Source organism: Bombus pascuorum, chromosome 1 (genome assembly GCF_905332965.1).
Source record: "Bombus pascuorum chromosome 1, iyBomPasc1.1, whole genome shotgun sequence".
Classification (NCBI taxonomy): domain Eukaryota; kingdom Metazoa; phylum Arthropoda; class Insecta; order Hymenoptera; family Apidae; genus Bombus; species Bombus pascuorum.
Genome location: NC_083488.1, coordinates 24,800,880 through 24,821,490, shown reverse-complemented (window position 1 = coordinate 24,821,490; position 20,611 = coordinate 24,800,880). Strand labels below are relative to the sequence as shown.

Genomic DNA, 20,611 nt, shown 5'->3' with positions numbered 1-20,611 from the left:
CAGGGTAGCAGGGTAAGACTCGTTATATCGACGTGTCCAACTTACTCGATTCTCGATAATCGTGATACGCTTTCGTAATTTCTCGTTCGACGTCTTTTTTCATATTTCTTCTTTTTAATCTTTCTTCCATTTTTAATTCTCCTTTCGAGTCAAACTTTTTTCCCCTCTGTTCACGATTTTAGACGAATTACGAGCAGACCGCCAGATAGATTTCGTTCGGTATTATCAATCATTGCCTATTAAGCTTCACCGTCGTAAAGACCACTGCGGTTTATTATTAAAAAAGCAATCTCGTTCTTCATCTCAAGCCGCTTAAGACGCGGCGACCGTTCAGATGCAAAAAGGACACTCATGCCCTGGTCGGGTGGTTTTTGAATTATTCATAGGTTTTAATACGAAGTGCACGCCTTCGTTTCGTCGATTTCCATTAAATTGCGATACTTTCATTTCGTTTCATTAACCGAGCCGTTTTCCCGGCACGTTCGTTCGTTCGTTCGTTCGTTCGTTCGCGGGGCTACCGGTTTTCTTGGGTTGTCGTTCGTCCCAGTTACGTCTCCTAGCTTCCTGTAATTGAGAAATTTCTTATTGCGCCGGATATGAACGACGTCCGTTTCGATTTCAACAGCCGTTGCAAGAATTAAAACCATCTCGAAATCTATAATTCCACGTTCCTCCGGTATCGTGTCTTTTACATATTCAGAGACGAAACAGTTATCCAGAAAAATTTGACCGAATTTTGTTTTCAGTATAGAAAGATATATGGTATTTTATTGTAGAAATCGCAAGGGAGAAAGTTAGAAATCGTAGAAATTTCTCGGTGAATCAAAGAAAATTGTCAAAGAAACGACCGAGCAGTTTGAATATCAATAGATTCGTTTAGGTTGCTATTCGAAATAAGATTTCCGTTCATTAGAACAACTGAAAATTGGCGAAGATGAAATGAGTGTGGATATCGGAAATGAAAAGATATTCAGGTCTGTCAGTGGTTACCAGACGGATCGAAAATCGATAGGGAGAACAGAGGGAATTGGCGGAATGCGAATTGCTCAGTTGGGAAATTCCATGTAGAAGGGAGGTGTAGAATTTGTAATAACAGAATGTAGAACTTGGAGAATTTAGCGTAATGGTTTACTGATTGCAAAGTGCACTTTGGAAATAGAGAGACAGAAAAGATTCTTGCTTATCTTTGATAAGAAACTATTTGATTACAAATTCATTATAACAGTTGCGTATTGCCAGAAGTTTTGCCTCAACTTTTTCCTATAATGTATATTTTCGGATTTCTTTCAGGATTTACCAACATAATCGTAATAACTATGTATCATTACAATGCTAATGTTTCAAAATGTTTCAGTGTACAACACGCATAATACTATAAAAAGTATCTACGAGTTTTCTTATAGAAGCTGTACGTTACAAGAGTCAAAAACATCTTTCTTCTTGTATATAACATTTTCCTCTCATGACTTCTCATCGTAATACGACGTACGTATTACGTAACATCGTAATACGAGAGCAGTTGCCAATCTATGGAAAATATGGGATTCTTGCGCGCGGAACATCGCGTTAACCAATGCGCGCATTAATCCTTAATTTACGTTTCAAAGACGAATATCTGGTGTAGCTTGCGTGTAATTTGTAAAGCGAGCACTGAAAGAGCATCCGATTAAGAGTAGCAAGCTACGATCGGAGACTGCGATACTTCACGACGCAGGATATGGGATGTGGTGTCAAGCATCCTTCTGTCTCGGATTAACGATCGACTGACAAATTAAATTTATTGCGAGATTTCGTTCGCGTGATGCTTAAAGCGGCTAAACAAGCGTGAAAGGGACGCTATTTGCTTCCACGATTTCTACGATGCACATAAATTAAAAAATCCAGCCGTTTGCGCGAATGATCGAAAACTCGGATCTAATACTTGACATTTAAATCTAGCGAGAGCCGAGGATAATTCGCACTTTGAAAAGATCGTCTTGGATATAAGTTCTATATTCGAGTCGTTCAGAAGCCATGTTGATCAACTTTATCGATTGAAATTATTTTTAAAGCTTATCTTGGAATTTGCTGCTATTTATGTCATCAGTCTTTTAATAAATGAACTTATGGAACCAAGTACATATTTAATTTGGTTTCCGAGAGGCTGATTTATTGAAACGCGTTGCAAATCTTCCGTATTTAATGGCTTTGATCGATCAAGGCTGATGGTAGAAATGAAATTATCGTATGAAAAATTTCGTTTCGCGGAGTCTACGTAACGAGAAAATTCCGTGGTCGTTGATACGTTGTGCAAGTAAACGTGCACGCTAAAAATCCAAAATTCAACACAACGCGAAGAAAAACAGACAGAGAGAAACAGAACAAAGCGCGTATCAAAAATTTTCATGCGTTCGCTACGTTCAGAGGTAGACTATGATAAAAATTTTACACCGGCCGTGACCACGCGTTCAAATTTCGTCCACGAGACACGCGATGCACGCGGGCTTTATCGTACACCGAATGTTTCGCGGGATGTACACGAACCACACTACAGAATTAAAATACAACAAAAACACAGCGTACCTATTTTTGCCCTTTGTATTTTTCTTACTTTTATTTTGTTTTCCATTTCCTTTTTGTTCGCGCGTTTCGCCTCGCGTAACCTGCGGGAAAAAGCTTTTTCATCCACGATATCGCGGTGGGATCGCAATTATCGATGCATCGCTTATCGGAATTTCCCATTATACGAAAATCTGTTAGTCGAAGTATCGATAATCCGAAACAACGAGCGGTCCATGGAGTTTCGCGTGCAAAATATCGGCCGCGTCGGCTATTAAGGCTTCATCGATAGGCTAACGAATGCAGTTTTACGCGAAATTCGTCCTCTTTTCATGAACTCTCGACGAACGACAATGAGAGAACCGAACAATGATGCCATGAAGATTAACTTGAAACCATCTCACCGCCGATACCGATATACGCGTGTCGCGATTTTTTCGAGATAAACAACGAAATTACTGATCACTGATAATGATTATTTATGCAAGCAAATGTTGCTTTTTAATAGTGTTTTTTTTTTTTTGTCGGAAAATTGTAACGTTGTTCGAAAGGGTAATTTTACGGAACGGTAAGTTCGTTAGTAAATTTGATGATTTGTTGGAAATAAACGACTGTATTATCGAACACCAAGTGCTGGTAAATTGACTGTAAGTGGAACTGTGTGCAAGCGATTCGTATTAAATACTTGCTCGAATTAGGGTTTAATTGGTGTAGAGTAATATGATGAAGGTGCGACAAATTATTCACGTTTCTTTTACGTAGAACAGGTTTTTCATTATGAATAATAATGTTTCCGTTTGATAGAAACAATTCAGGCTGTAAAGACAGCACCTTTACGAAATTGCAATTTACCATAGTCACGCAACATAGTATTTTCATTTCCTTCAGACAGCGTAAGTCACAAAGAACTTTATAAATAATTCTACGAACGACAAATATTAGTCACTGCGATAAAACATTGTACAATCGACTGAAGCAGCCATTCTTCCGAAGAACACGATGCTCGACTTTCAACAACGCCGACATTCTCGAGAAAAAAAATTCATAGCGCAGTAGCATAATCCGCGATCAGCGCGTAGCAAGGTACACATAACGTTTCTCGCGAGCATCACATTCTCCGTTCGCATTGTTCGACATTGCATTCTCCGTGCTAGCGCACGGCTTCTTTTCAAGTCCAGGTCAACTCCTTGCTACATCGAAGCAGAAAGAAAGAGTGGCTTTATCTCAGAAAGGCACGGTTGGATAAAGCCACGGTTGGATAAAGCCTTTCACGACGCGTCGAACTGGCTGTTACGCGACGCGATAATGCAAAAGCTTAGAATTTGATGCGTCGATCCTTTACAAATAGCCATCGAGAAGCAAGCATCCTCAAGGATCGTGCAAATCAGCTCACCATGGAACGAGTTAATCATGATTGATATGGATTTGCTTATCGTCTGTCCAATCTCTATTATCCTGTCCCTTTTTCGTCACACAACCTCTTTTCACGCTTTCTTACATTTTCTGTTCCTCGTTCTTCCTCTTCAGATTAGTCTCTCTCTATTGTTGCTGTATTTTCTTTTGTTGTCTTGTAACTTTACTTTTCACCAAGGTTCTTCGCTTGCGGTAAATTAAATTTTCAGAAGATTCGATAGAAGTATAAGAAGAAGTATTGTGATTTATTATTAGATCGTGAGTTATTTTTAACTATGGATAATAACGATTTACCTATAGGATGGCTTGTTTGAGGTAGATGTGCATGCAAGCTTGATATATGTGGAAATCGTTCAATAGTCTTTGCTTCTTTTTACTGGAATTAGCGGCAGGATAGGAATGAAGCACGTGAAAACATAAGAAACAGATGTAGAAAGGATTTGGATTGAACTACCTACGCAAAAATCAAAGCAATACACACCTATTTACGAAATTAGTGTCATAATTCAATAAAATTATTCTCAGACATTACGCGTTCTTCTCTCGTTTCACATCGATTCGAACATTCTCCTAAAACGCAACACACAAAAGATTACACAATTATAGGCACTACTCGGTCAACTAGCACGTCACAACAAGATGTCGTTCGACGAGATCACAAACGGAGAAACGGAACGTTCGCCATTTCGCGAACTCTACATCACCGTAAAGCTTGGCAGTTATATTCCGCACTATGAAGTCGCGTAGATAGGAGCAGCTTCGTTGTCGTTTAGATGCTAGAAAAAGGCCGCGAAGCCCTTTCTTCGCCGGATAACGCGGAGGGTGAAAAAGAGATTAATTCCATCTGCTTGTGTATCGCAAGCAAACGTGGCTAAAAGGGGTTGCCTGCCCTCTTTCTCTTGCTCTCGCTTTGCTCGCCTAAAGAATTGCTAATTAGCCGAGACTTGCTCTTTTTTGTCAGTCGGTGTTACACGCGCGTGTTTTCCCTTCAACTTTCCAGCCTCTTGCATCAATTTCGCATCTCTTTCGCCTCTGCCATATCTCTGCGAACATCTTTTGCGTCCATCTTCCCGGACATGACTTTTTTGGACGACGGTTCTTAGGAAGCCGGACGGTAAACAGTTTTCGGAACGTGTTCACGGGACCCAGACCGGGCTGAAGCTTTTGGAAGGAAAAAGGTTTAGGAAAGGGTTGTTACGTACTTCGGATGATGTGAAATAGGAAAGGGACGTTTGTTAGGATTGCGTGAAATGTGTTTGGAAAACGCTTATTGCATGAGGGATAGAGAACGAATTTTACAGTTACTGGTGGACCTGATGTTTGTGCATTTATGGGAAATTTAAGGGTGCAAAAATGTACAAACTACGTATGGAGATCACAAGATCACAAGATCGAAGACGTAATAATTTGCTAATTTCCTAATGTTAACGATATCTTTTCTTAACTACGATCGACTGCGCATTTGCGGGGACTTGATTAAATAGCGCTCAATTAATCGTCGAGAATCTCATTCCTCGCACTTTCACTGAGATAATATCGACGATTTCACCGGTAGCTGGTTACTTCGTGAATAGGCGTGGATCGATCTTCTGTGTTCTTTCTTTCTCTCGTTCGCTCAAGAAGACAGGCCTTTGTTTTGATATTTGCGATGTTGAAGACAGGCAAAATAGTTACATTAAGAGATTGCATAAAGATGAGAGGAAAGGTTGGCAAGTTTATGATTCTCTGAAAAGAGATTCCCACGAGGGAATCAGACAGGCGTAGCTTCATGTTAAATGAAAGTGATTTGTTCGTAGATATTTTTATATTCCCTCGGGAGAGATGTTTAACATTTGATATTTGAGAAGATGCATATTGTTACGAGCGTTTGAACGCGTGGAAGGAACGCAAAGAGCAGCGGCGGAAGATGCATATAAAATATTTGGCTGAAAATAAACTTCGCTTAGATATTCTTAGATATTCTAAGTAAAGACTATGTCGACCCAGAATCCTCGAGTTACCGTGGACGATTCCGTGAGCTGTCAAACGCGACGCAAACACTAGACAACTGTACAGACAGCACATGACATCCAATACTGATAATTCGGGATCCGTAGAAATTAATATAGCTCTGCCTCGTGCCGTTAAATCCGATACAGATATTGCTAGGGTCATAGAATTCGATATAGATCACGTAAAGTCTAGGAACTGGATATGTACTAAACCCAAACCTGCGGGATCTCATCTAGACTCCGTCAAACACGCGAGAGCAGATGTAAATGATTATTAACCCAGGAGATGTTGACGGAAGCAAACGGATTCGTATAACCTAGCTCCGACATCAGAGGATTGGGCAGACCAGATAGAGACGTTACCAGATCCATAGAAACTATCATATGAAAGACGTTCCACCTACGAAATATAATATGTGAAATATATGCGTATAATATAAGCGACCTTTGGCACGCAAGATATAATATAGAGGATTTAAAATTGGTAAAATTACACACGTTACTAGATCTATCTATGAAATTTAGATATCTCCAAAATTGTGCTGTTACGTAAATAAACGGCGGATTTTTATGTATTTGTAGGAAACTTGAAAGAGCAAGATCTAATAAAATACACATAGTATGGAGAAATTTGTAAAATATCCAAAGTATAGTCTTTTCTATAATACTTGATGGTTAAAACAATTTTCTACCGAGGTTCTATGTTTTTTAATTATATAATTTGTATAGAATTTGTATAAAAATCCGTACTCTATCTGTTAAATTCTATATTATAGTCACTTGTTCTATTCTCCGATTCCAGTTCCATCTCAATTCTCGTTCGACAAACCCATTATCATTACGTCGATAGATTCTATCGACACATGTAAGTCTAAATCGTCGGTCAATGGACAGTTTGCAACAAGATCTGTACGTTCAGAGTCATCTGTATCCTATTGTATAAACGTGACATCTGTATCGATTCTCATGAATTCGAGGACGTTTGTGACGTGTCCCAGGAGTACATATCGTCTGGTCTAGTAATCCACTACTTACACGTGTCGACTTTCGTTGATACATAATGTACAGTTGTTGTCTTACCTTATATGTGCGAAAACATTCGCTGTGCTTATGACTGTAGCTTTTAGTGTGTACAGTTCCAGGTCTTGCAGCAGTGGCAAATACCACTGCGTACTGGCGTTAATTATTCTTTCAGCTTTTTGGTTGAAGTTTAACAAACATGTAATGTAAATTGTAAGTCCAACACAAACTTGAAAACGTAGAAACGCACTACGAAGAAAATCATGTACATACTGTCAGAAACATGTAAGAAATTAATTAATATCGTAGATTAATACTCGCACGTTTTACATAAAATTTAACTCGGGTGTAAGCAACCAGGAATCCATTTCTGTACTTCTTTTAAAAACTCTTTTATCTCTAGAAATTTTAAGATATTAAAAAAATTATTTTTACGCTAATTGAATAATCATAGAGTTTCGTTGCTTACATAAATTTCAGATATAAATAAAATACATTACAATGCACAAAGCTCTAAGAATATTTTTACGACAGAAAAAGGAAAGAAATCGCAATAACAACGATGGAAAAATGTCATAGGCTCTTTTGGAAAATGTAAAGGCAAAGTTTCGGTGACTTATAGACCATAACTGGTTGCCTAAGTTAAACGACTGGAGTTTTGCACCGGATAGTGACACGATGGATTAACGATTCTCCGCGACAGCAGAAAGAAACTTTTAATTTATACCGAAACGGGCCGTCCCGCACAGAAGAGTCTTTCCTTCGCGATATCTTCGTCCACCCATCTTCCACCGTGACCATCTGGATATGGGACTTTTATTTTCCGACCAGTGTCCGCGTTCTCCTTTATATCTTACCAGCAAACGTCAAACGATGTGGAAACTAAGATATCCTTCCTATCGGACGTTTCTTCTTATTCTCTCAGCCAGCCGAATATCGTCGATTGCGACTTCCCTTCAGGTCTCGAGGAGTTTCTACGATTTCTCCGCCAGACTTCTCGCGATGCTATATTGCCTAGTTTTTTAAAGCCTCGAAAGGAGTAGTTGAAACGTGAACTTTCGTTTGAATGGATCAAGCCTCTTGGTTATTGAGAAATATCTTTAAAGATGGTCAGAGTCTTCTAAGTACTTTCTTAGCTCGTTTTCTTACTGTGATTATCCTTCGGCGTGGAAATACAGAAAAAGGAGAATTGATTAACGAAGAAGAACTTGCTTATGCTGAAAGATATCCGGAAGTTAGACTATGTATCAATAAAGAATATATATCAAGAAAGACTATATTAAGATTTTATCCGGATGAATGAGAAAAGATAGATTTCTTACAACACGAAAGCTTTAGAAAATTAATTATTTAATTAAAGTCAGATCGAGCTGTCGGAGAAATAAGAAATTTCAAGAGTAGATAGTAGAATTTTCCTTACGAAGACCGAGTGCCGTTGACAATCTAACAATAAGTGAAATTTCTCTTTTCTTTCGAATTTTCGACTTAACGAACGATTATGTTATATAATGCGAGAGATACGTCGATAAGTATTGCAGAATCTTTTTTTAGATTTCTGAAAACTTATGCTAAAAATTTGTTTACCCTTGAAACATTATATAAAATATAAATTCTTTTTAAATAATTTTTCTATAAACTGCAAATCAGTACAATGTTATTTAATATTTTCTGATATATTATTTGATATATTGCAAGTGCCACTGTGAATTTCCATCAGTCTATTTCACTCAGTTATCAACTATTAACTATCCACCGCAAATTACTTCGTTAATGTTAGCATTGGATTCTCGTGATGGTTTCTTTGACTAAGATCTTGCTACACTATTCGCACTGAGAGAATTTCTGTTGTGAAACAGTAGTTTCCACAAGTTTCGAGTTAACAATCAATCACTTCGCGTGGATCAGTTGTCTGAACGCCAGGCGCAGTTGCATTTAAAGCACGAGCTTTAGCTAGTAGGCGGCTTACTGGCATAAACTACCATTTGCTCCATTCTCCGTCATCGTTCCGATATATTCCATCGTTATCATTTCGTTAGAAATCATTAGTTTCTACCTGGATTCTTCACGCTAAGTGAAACCAAAATTTGTACCATCATATGTTAATTAATATGTTAATTTCTATGATTTTTTCAGTTTTTCATAGTTAAATAGATTTTATAGAATAAAGTAAAGTGAGTCATAGAAATTTCGTTGAGAAATTAATTCCTATACAAGACTGAGATGTTCTACAATTATTGCTTTAGTGTGAGATTAAATAGAAAGGTTTGTGATGCAGTCAATGCAATTTAGGTCAATGTAATTCTCGTTTGAACGTACTGCCAGTACACAACGTAATATCGAAAAGGGTGAAATATATGAGATCAAGTGTTTGCACCTTTCTCTTGCTACGTTGAGAAAGCAATCTACGTTTTCTTGGATTAATAATTTAATACAAGAATTACTATAATTCTTATTTAATTATAATAATTTAATAAAATAATTTATTACAATCTTCTTTCATGAAACCTCAAATCCGGCGGTATTAAGTCTTCATAATCATATAACAACAGGTTAGAATATTCCAAAAATCCATTCATCCTTGCTTCTAATCTCCCTGAATCGCACGACACAACAATCAACCCTCCTTCACAATCCCACAAACGACATAACCAATTACTAACTCCACTTCACGTGGCAGTCACGTCAAACAGTTATAACCCGTTTCGTTGACAATAGATAAGTCCGTCGTTCACATCGATGAAACAATTATTAAAATTCTTCTTACCTGACATTTTCCACGGCGAACACTAGGAACGTTTGCGATTCAACCCGCTGCGTCCCTTGCAGTCGTAATGTATTCGCGTCGTACCAGAGCGAGCAATATTTCAGCGGAGACTGAGATAGCGTCAATATGGCGGCTACCGGGCCCAACACCCATTGACCCCGCATCCCACTCGTTCGATCTTAAACGGTTCATTCATAAACGGACGGTGGGCGTAAATGAATCGTATTCCGGCGTTGTTAATATCGTAACTCGGTGGCGTGGGCGTGGTCGCGGGGTTTGTTAATCGAGCGTCGTATCTACGGACGCGGAGAAAATGTATTACTTAGCCAGTCGGAAGGGCGTATCATAAATTTCCCAGTGCCACGGCCGAGATTTATATGAGACACGGTCGAACGCAGCGTCGCTCTACCACCGTCTAATCGCTCGCCCTTCTTATTACATTTTCTTACGACCTCTCTTACCCCCTGTTTCTTCACCATGTTCTTCACCACGAATTTGTCCCTTGGAGAATAATCGTTTATCCGAGAAACCGATTTGGCGCGGGCCTGAATGATGGACGAGGAAACGTTAAAGATGGTTACACTTGTTTTGAGAAGTTTTTGAAATCTCTAGAAATTTGGATGTCCGTCGTTGTTGGATGTAAATAAGTTTGGTCCAGGGTACCTTTGTAGAGATTCTTTTTGTTCTTACTTGATGCAGTTTCAGTTGATAGTAGAAGGTTTCAGACACTTTAACTCGAATTAGTGATTTTCAAATGAAAGGAGGAATACGTACTACGAATCATAATTTGCATCATAACCGCATATTATACTGATTTGTGTCCTAGTTCTGTCTTGTCTAAATTAAAAGTTACCACACAAATTGTTAAACTATAATTACCGGCTGCTTAAGTGATTAATTTCTGACACATTCAATTTTGTGACAGTATCGTAGAAAATTAATGATAATTAGAAAGCTGAAGAGAATCGCGACAGGGATTAAACTAACTAAACTTGATTAAACTATTACGACAATCAGTAGAAATCTTCTTCCTAGTAGTTTAATTGAGTTTAACTAACTGCCATTTACAATTCTACGAAATCAAAGGTCGCTGTTTGTTGCTTGGAAAAGACAGGTTGTAATTTGTAAATCATCTTGAAACGGTATGACAAAGGGGTTATACATCTGCTAGTAGGTTGATAGATTTACTTCGGTTGAATGAAGATATATCGATTGAACTAATGCGTATAGATCTCGCCTGATCTGATAACCTGAATTCAGTCCTACGATGATCAAAGTTGTGTTAGCTTCTTAAGATCTATTGTCGCGAAACGCTATAAATCCCGACTCTAGACCAGGCTCTTGACGTTCTATTGTGCAGTGCTAAACAGAATTTCCAGTTCGATGGTTCACAAATATTTTACTTAAAGGCAGTGATATGAATCCTATCTATTGCAGAAAAGCATTAAATCGGACTATTCTTTCCTTCTACCTTTACTACAAAGGTATGAAAATTCTAAATTTTATTCTATGAATTTTCTGCACGTTCACACAATTCCGTTCAATTTTCGTAATTTTCTTTGCTTAAATACCAAATTTCACGACAGGCCAAATGCCACATAGTAAATCACAAACCGGAGGGTTCTTGAATAATAATTTACCAACTAATAATACCAGTAAACTGATAAATTACAAATTGTAGACTTCTTTTTACGTGACACAAGTTGATCAAATAATTTGTAATTTGCAAAATTTATTGGTAATATTTAATCAATCCTATCAAACTCGTTACTCTGTTAAGATAGAGAATTTCCCAATATGTGTTTATATAAATCGTGGTTTATGACTTGTGTAAAGTTTCATTAATAATACTAATTATATACCTAGTTATATAACACTAATTGTGCAAGAGGATCTAGAACCTGCACAAAAGAATTACTTAAAAAAGGAAGCTTGTTCTAAAAACAGAACTCTAAATATAGAAGACTAACCATTATACACATACATTCGTGGCAGTTGTTGCGGCAGGTAGTCAGTTGAACGAATCAGGCTTTTCCCCGGTGCTACGGAGATAAAGTCACTGGGACACATCGGGTAGGTAAGACAAATAGAGGACAGCTCTGTCGGGCCTCCCGGTAAAGCCGACCAAACACTAATGAACCCGACGAGTCCCTTGGAATGGTATCGGTCTGGGGACTCGACCACGCTCTGGGTGATTAGTCGTTAATGCTTATCATTAACCCCCGGGGTTAATTCCCGCATTAATTACTCGGCCGTGTCGCCTGTTGGAAACTATCTCAACTCGGTGCACGCGTGCACACGCTGCCACACAGGTGCTCCTGGTTTCGCGTGGTTCGTGTGCGCTGCCACCGTGAAAACCAGACCCAACCTCCTGTTCACGAGAACCAGAGATCGTTCGTCTTCGAACGAATTACTTCGCCAACGATTTATTTTCCTTCTGATAATTGTAATTTGCAATTATCCCGTTAAATTCTACTTTTAATTGAAACATTATTTGTCCCTATGTTTGTTCCTTTTTATTGAAATTTCCTTTTTGAAATCTAGAAGCTAATTTGTTTATTTACTAATATTATTAATCGGTAAATTATTACGTAAGAGATTTCAGCAAAATATAAGATTTGTGTACCGTTTCTATGTAATAAATCTACAATATCGATCATCATATTTGTTGAAGATTATTTCCAAAACGCGTTCACGAAAAGGTATTTTGAGCAATTATGTTACATGATGCGCCAGTCACAACTCACAAAAGGAAGGAGTGAACTTTACGATATACAGATATCATCGGTCATTATATCACACTGGTAATTAAGGCATCGCGATGGTCAGCCAGTACGTATTAAGAGACCTGGCGTTTAGATCGACCAGAGCAGTTTAAGTTCAGCGAATCGCGTGTCGAGAAAATATTACGACTGGCCGAGTTCCCCGGAAATCCGCTTCTTTATGCCAACGCGATACAGGTCCCCCACGAGGATCCTTTAATTCTCCAGAAACCTAGATAATACTAACAAACAAAACAACTATATAACAACCGCAAACGACACTATCTAAATAATGTACTCATTAAAATGTATAAAACTCTTTTTAAATCCTCCCTGAAAGCTCTTGGTCACACGTACATTAGTCTGCAAATTTTCCCTGCCACACAAAGTATGCATTTCTAACTTGCGCTTTGCTCGAAAATTTTCATTGCCCTATCATTTCGACGCGTGCGTTAATTTATTAAAAAAACCATCGTGAGTCACTGGGATGTTTTCAACGACGAAGCAATTAATTTGATCACTTAGTCACCGGCCGATCTAATTCCTATCGAACCCTTTGTTGAGTAGAATTCAATTTGTCTCGAGAACAATTTATTACTCTTTTAGGGCTATAATTCAATTTGTCTCCGAAGCAATTTATTCTCGTAAAAAGAACGATGGAATGGTTCGAACGAAAAGCTAATTACGTCGTGAAATTTGATAATGCGCCATGAATAAGGAATTTGCTTTCCCTTTGACGAAAAATCGCGGATGTTCTCCGGTGACGTAACGCCAGTGCGACGTATCGGATATCCGGCGCAATAACTTCGGTTCGCGGGACAAGTTTACGAGGGAACTGTCATGCAATAAAGATGTACAGTTCGGTAAATAGCATTTGGAATTCAATGCAATGTGTGCCGAAGGCATAATACACTTGTAACCGCCATACAGAGCCAATAAAATTTCTCCTGCGTTCTTCGCCCTCCCGAGTGAAGATGTCTGCTGTGAATAATCGTGCCACGAAGTCGAATCAATCGTGCGAACGCGGCTTAAATTCTGAAAGAAGTAGCAGTTTGTTGACCCTGAAAAATACGAACGTCGTTTACAGCTCGAATTCGGACTGGTTGCAGATCACTTGTTTAAACCAGAATTTTTTTCAAGATCTCCGTCTGTTTTGAATTGCAAATGAATGAATTTATAACGATTTCCTTTTACCCTAATGTAGCAAGAATATTAAATTTAAAAGAAACCTTCGTCAATGTTTGATTTTTAAAAAATTTTTACAGTAACACGAACGCCACGAATATAATAATAGAATATTTAGAAGAATTCATTTATAAATGTAGCCTTCATAATCAGCAGTTTTACCGTAATATTTTATGCATTCTATTTAAATGTTCTTCATCAAGAATTTTCCTTGTAGGTTCTTTTATCCAAGCACCTTGGCGACTTCTCACTGTGAATCAGGTTTACCGTTAATCGCACAAACAACCCGTCTGGCCTCCAGATTTTTTCTTCGTACGTTCCTCAATGTTCAACCATCACACGTTCATGAAACATTCAACCAAGAAGATATCCAACATATTCTTTCGAAATTATTTGAATTATACTTTACATATTTTTCACATGCTGTACACTTTTTAGACTGTTGTTAATTTTATTTACTATTATTATTGCTTCCTATTCTTCTATTTACATCATATTGCAAACCTCTAATCAGCTTGATTAATGCTCTTAAAGTAATATGATGAATATCGTTGGTAAGCAAATTAAATTCCAGCAATAGAAAAGTAAAACGATTCGAACAATACAAACAAAACGATACTAAAAACGCAGGTGTTTTTTAAAGAAAGGTGTGGCAACGGTATCTTTGATCATTTGCAAAAATAGGCAGACCGCGTCCGCTGTAACTCTTCTCGAGTAGAGATTTAATCGTCCGCAGCTGACCGAAAATATATATCGCCTAGACGGGTGGTGTACGGAGCTGAAAATTTCCTTAATTTCCCCGACGAAATTGCGCCGACCTCGATGAAACCGGCCTCGCCGGTGCCTCGCGCCGTATATATCCGAGCATGAGACCGGTCTTTCCACCCTCGAACGAGGGTGATGGCTGGATAGACGTTGCCAAGCCAGTCGGGGTAACTTGAAGTATGCACTTGTCGCATGCAACCTCAACTACGCCGTGTATTTTCGAGCAGACGCGGAAGCCTATCCTTCTTTTCTCCTTTCCGGAATCCTTACCTTCCTTTCATTTTTCTCCCTCAATTATTTAACCCGCTGCCGTCTATGAAATGTTTGGTGTAATTTCGACTTCCTTGCTTTTTATATATCAAAGAAATTGGAGATCTTTTATTGTATTTAGAAACTAAAATTAATAGGAAAATTTAAAGTAAAATTTACTTTAATCGTGTTATGGAATAGAAATTCTAGGCAATTGAATTGACGGATACATAGTGAATGATATTATTAAAAAATGTATCGATCGAAAGTGAATATTTTCAAATTTATGATCAATAGTTTTCGATATTTTGTTGATGGACAGTAGATAATCGCATAAAAAGTGACTAAAGTTCGTGGATTTCTCTGTGTTAAATACGAAGAAAGTTCAAGTACTAAACCTGAATTGTGAAAGATTCTGTCTCTGAGATACAATTACTTTGAAAATCGTTCCCTTGTTGTTGAACTTGCAATCTTGTCTTATAGTTGATCACTTTGAGATCGCTTTGTGTTACTTAAAGCGGTTTGGACACGTAGTTGCTCTGTACTCTAGTAATCCGTAAGCACTGTGACGAGAAGTTTCCTCACGGGTAGATAGATTGCAATGGACCAGTTACACGGTCTTCCTTTGGAATTGTAGTATATTTTGCTTCAATACAAACGCCTCAAGAATACAGAAGTGCATAGAAGGGACTATGTTCCAACTAGAATTGTTTTATGTTTCTCTACGTCTTACAACTTTAATTCTCAAACACCATTGTAAGATTTCACATGATATAAAATAGTAGTTAAAGTACGAAATATACGAATTTCTATAGTGTGCAGAAATAAAATATTCGTTAAATGAACAAATATATTCTTTAAGTACATTGTTCGTGTAGATGTAAGAGAAAATGAAAGAATCAAAAATTCCTCTTCCTCTTCCTCTAATCCTTTGACATAAGATTAAATAACAAAATATTCTACATGAATAATACTTAATTTCATCGAATTCTGCATATAAAAAAATGACCAAAACGAAAGAATTTGTATCATTTTAGAATTCAATAAAAAGTCGATGTTCTTATAGTGCGAATAAAAATATTTAACTTGTTGGTTGTTGTTTGATTTAAATATTTCAACTTAAAGTTCTTCATTCCTACACCTGGTGCTGTCTGGTCACGAAAAGTGTTAAACCACGTGATTCGTTCAAACTTATCCGAAGTTTGAAAGTGGTGGTTCGCCCTCCGGTCCTTTGGTTCGCTATCGGTTCTCTCCCTTGGAGACACGTGTATCTGTCGACGCTCCGGAAGTTCTTTTCATCTTTCTTCTCCTCTGCCTCCCCTCGAACGACACCTCGAGAAAAAGTTACGCCTTGGCCAACTTGTTCCCCGAGTTTCTTGTGTCAACCAGCCTCTGTACATGGCTTCCAGCGGCAGTTTGGCGATTGTCAAGGCGGTTTGCAGTTGGTTTCGTTGTCGTGCTAGGGGACTCTCGTAACAGTGTCGAATTAATTGGCCGTCGTCCCGTCAATATCCAGTTTCGCGCGCGTGTTAACTGATACACGAGATTTACGAGGCGAAAGCGCGAAAAAAACCAGATATAATATCGCGCCGTGGTGGTTCTGAATAATGAGTCCGATATCCATAATTGTCTATCAAAACTCGTTCGCGCTCGCGTGCACCTTGATCGCCGATTAACCGTGGCGCAGCGAATCGTTTCTTCTCGATCCTTCGCTCGCTTTAAAATAAAAAGAAGGGGCTAGAGACTTCCAGATTTGTGAAAAAAAAAAAAGAAAGAATTATGCGGGAGTTACGTACTCAGTGTGGGTCAATCCAGTAGGCGTTTAGTCGCGAAAAATCCTACAGGTTTTGTTTAGCTTGTTGGTGAAAGTTTCGTCAGGTTTGTAAGTGACCCGATATCGATGAATAAATTAGTCATTCTTGAGATATATGAATTTCATTGATACCATATCCTTTTATTCTACTTAGAATATAGGAAGAAAAATGTTGATCCGTTATGTGTACGAGATCTCGATCTCTCACAATTTTTTAGAATTTTATTTCTTTCCATGTTGTAAAGTGTATCGCCTACTTCACATCGTAGGAAATATTTATTGTTCTCCAATTTACTCACAATGTTAGAACATTCTTGGTACTATTTCTATATCAGAATTTCGATATAAATACCTCTTTCGTAAATTCATAACTTGAAATATTATCTCTCTCAAAGACCAAAAACCAAATGGCCATCGGCCGCAGCCACGGTATCCGACACGTTGCAAGTTCAATCTCCCATTCAAGAATCGACCGCACTCGCGATTTTGTCGTTGTTACACGTCGTTGTAAATGAGCCAACGGGACCACCAACGTGTCAAAAATATCCGCGTATTCCGGCAAACGGTACATACGTACTTCGCCTACGGCGTAGCTCTGTCCGAAAACGAGTGAAACAAACAGCGTTATAGACTCGCGACGATCACCGGCGGTGAGCTCGTAAAACGTCTGGAAACTTGTGTGGGAGGAAACGTCAAAGTTAGTGAATGGTCCATTCAATGCACTGTCGCGTCCGGTCAAACCGGTCCACGATCTCTCGCTGTGTTTATTTGGTACGCTCGCTATCCTCGCGCGGACGAGACTGCGACGTGGAGACCGGAGGAAACAGAGAGGCCGTGAACGACAAGAAAACGAGACACGGAAACACTATAGAGGAAAAACCGACGGAAACGTATAAGGGACAGCGGAGAATGAGCGTTCGAGCACGTTTATCGCGAACCGAGCACGAGAACTTTCTTCGTTTCCAAGTGTTATCGATTCGTCTCGACAGGAAAGGAACACTATCGAAGGACAGGAAGTCCTGCTGTCAGCTCGAATCAGAGCGACGGCAGCCAAGTTCCTTAGCAACACTCTTACTGTTCGAAGACAATGGCTCGTGACTATGGCGCGTCTTCGAGGACCACCGCAGAATATTGTCTTCGTCGCTTGAAGCACAACTCGAATCGATTGGCTCGCGAGAGTTGTCGAGCACTGGATGATTCACCGCGTCGTTAGCATCCTTGACGCGACATGGATCGATTCGCAGCTGGTCGTGGGAAAAAGACAAATTTCATAGGAGCGCGAAAATGGGCCAGAGATGATGAATGTGCATTCCGAGGCTCTCTTCCCTGTCGCGTTCCACCGATCTTTCTTCCGATAAAAAATAACGTCGCGTCCGTGAACACGTTTTTCGGATCGCGCACATGAATCTTTGCGATTTGTTTTCTTTTTTCTTTCTCTTTTCATTTAACTTATTTGGAATTTGTCGAAATTGTCCCTGGAAATCCTCCCTGTTGATAAGTTCGATAAGAAACGTTGTATACGTTTTATACTTTTTAATACTTTATATTGTCGTGATTATGTCGAGTCATATCCATTTATATCGCCCATATTTACATTTATACGCAATAACCAGCATTACCTTTTAGTTTCGATATTTCGAAAGTGAACGTTATGAGTTCATCCGTTCCGCGTATCAACCGAAGGAACAAAACGAGTCGTTTAAAGCAAACATTTCTTAATCCAGTGTCGCGTTTGCTTATTCGATCGACTTACAATGACCATCATTTTTTCTGTTGCAGGTAAGCCTATGGCAAAACGTTTTTCATTCGTTCGATCAAATTCAACATAAGCCGTGAGTATTTGACGATGAATAGAAGTAAGAGCGTTGGAGCAGAACCTTCAGCATGTGTTCATAAACAGCGGTTCTCATCCGATCTTCAGTCTACAATTTTGCTATGTTGTACATAAAGTAGAAAAGAATCAGTCGATTTAAAATATTTGACCAAAAATTAAATCGTGTCTTTTTAAAATTACAAAAAATCGCAGAATCGTGAAATTCGAATTTTTTCTTGATAAAGATACGAGTATATAAAATGTCGCGACGTGTGAAGTCATACCGGTTTATACCGTTCTTGTCCGACAGGACTATGCACTCGCGATCGTTTCGAGTCGAAACGGTATCGAGACGTTGTCCGTCTTGTTTCGAACTGCAAGCTTATCCAATCGAACTCGAGTCGAACGTGCTGAGGGCAATTGTTATTCTCGTATAACTTAATGCCTTAATCAACAATTCAAATCAGACCTCGCATAAAATGCACCAACGACAGCCGCTATCTCTGGGGTTGGATATTTCTTGCAGCTGTAAAATTGCCTTCTTGCTGACTATTGTTTATTTACGGAACTACTGCGTAATCATCAATTATGGATGAAGCTACGAACCGAAGGAGAGGAAAGAATATGACCTACTGAGAGGAATGTTTTGTTGGAATTGAAATTGAAAGGATCGTAGTATGTATTTCAATGAGAAACGCTCTTAAAATTCTTTCAATTTTTGCGTTGCCAATTGGAAAATGATAATTTTAAGACGTGATCCATAAAACGATTCCAAATTTTTTGTATGGGAATCATAAAGTAACATCTTAACGTAGGATCTTAGAATTTAGCGTTCTCCTGTTCTCAAATGTTTGTTTAAAATTCAAAGTAGAAATCATAATTATTTTCCTGAATGTTAGAAGACACGTAATATTAAAAGTTTCTTTCTTAAATTTCTGTCAAAAATTCCTACAGTCAAGAATTACCTTACCCAAACTGCACCAATATTACATCAAGTAGTTAATGTCAGTCATTAGTCAGACAGAAAGACAAAAAGAACAATCATGCACTAGTACCTTTTTTCACATACGTAATATAAGTTGTACGTAACTTAGATCGACGAAAGACACTATAACGATAAGAAATAAACCCAGAAAATTTCTCGAATCGAACGAATAATAACTTTCGAAATGAGTATTTTTGTTACAAATGACAGACGTACGAGGAGAAAGTCAAAATAAATTCAACAATACGAGAGACCAATCATTGTCAAGATCCCAAAGAAGAATGACCGCGTCATAATACCATACAGACATACGTATTCGTCGCAATATACTTTCTAATTCCTCAACACCAACACACAGTCCAAAGAATCGGTGTGTAATACCCTTTGACAGATTCCTTTCGTCATTGCTAAGATCATACACGGTCCTCATTATCGTCGCTGTAAAAGGAATAATAATTTGCCGATCGTTGACTGATACAATTACGAAACTTTGACGAGGACGTTGATCCTTGAACGTAGGCGGAAACATGGTTCTGGAAAGAACGCGTTTCTGGCTTCTGGCAAGCAGAGGAGGGCCGAAAGGCGGTTACACGACTGGACTCGCGCGTGTTACTAGACCAGCGGCGATCTAGTATGCGGATACAGACATTAGCCGTACACAGGGACCGATAAAACGCTATGCGTGTCGCGTTTATTATGCACGCTGTTGGCTTGTCGTGGAATCAGAGCCCGCGTCGTCCTCGGAATCTCGTTCCTCTCTCTCTCTTTCGATGCAATTCCCTACGGCGTGTTCCGGTTTTACGTAGCTCGCGTGCCCGCCCGCGAATCGCGTGCGGAAAATCGCTTGCCGGCACGCCCGTTAACGAGCGTAATTAACTTACAATCGGTATCACTTGCCAGATTGCGAGGTTCGTGTCACTGAATACGATATCATCGATGCTCTTCTTGGAGATTGATTTGAGATATGAAGAGATTCCTCAAATTAATTGAAGATTGAAGGAGATTCTCAGGGAGAAAGCTAGCGGGTGTTTGAGTCTTAGCTCATCTTTCTGTTGCCTGATAGGAAAGTATAGATACGTGATATTTTCTGTACTGGATTGTTCTGCAGTGATTTTGTAAGTGAGTGCTTTGTTTCCTTTGTTTCTTTGTGCGAGGATATTAATTGCAATGGTTAGTGACGTAATAAGACGGGGCGCTAAAATATTCGATGAACTGTTGGATAGGAAAGCTTGGAAAGATGCAACTGTTCAGTAATTTTCTTAATAGCTTGATTGATTAAGGTGGTTACTAAACAAGAGGAAGTTCCGAGTTGC

General features: G+C 38.8%; 1 protein-coding gene across 8 annotated transcripts in view; it reads left to right on the top strand.

The window, feature by feature from the left end:
• Positions 1-20,611, top strand: part of LOC132914727 (fat-like cadherin-related tumor suppressor homolog) — a 499,421-nt gene that overhangs the window by 258,268 nt on the left and 220,542 nt on the right. The window lies entirely within an intron of this gene.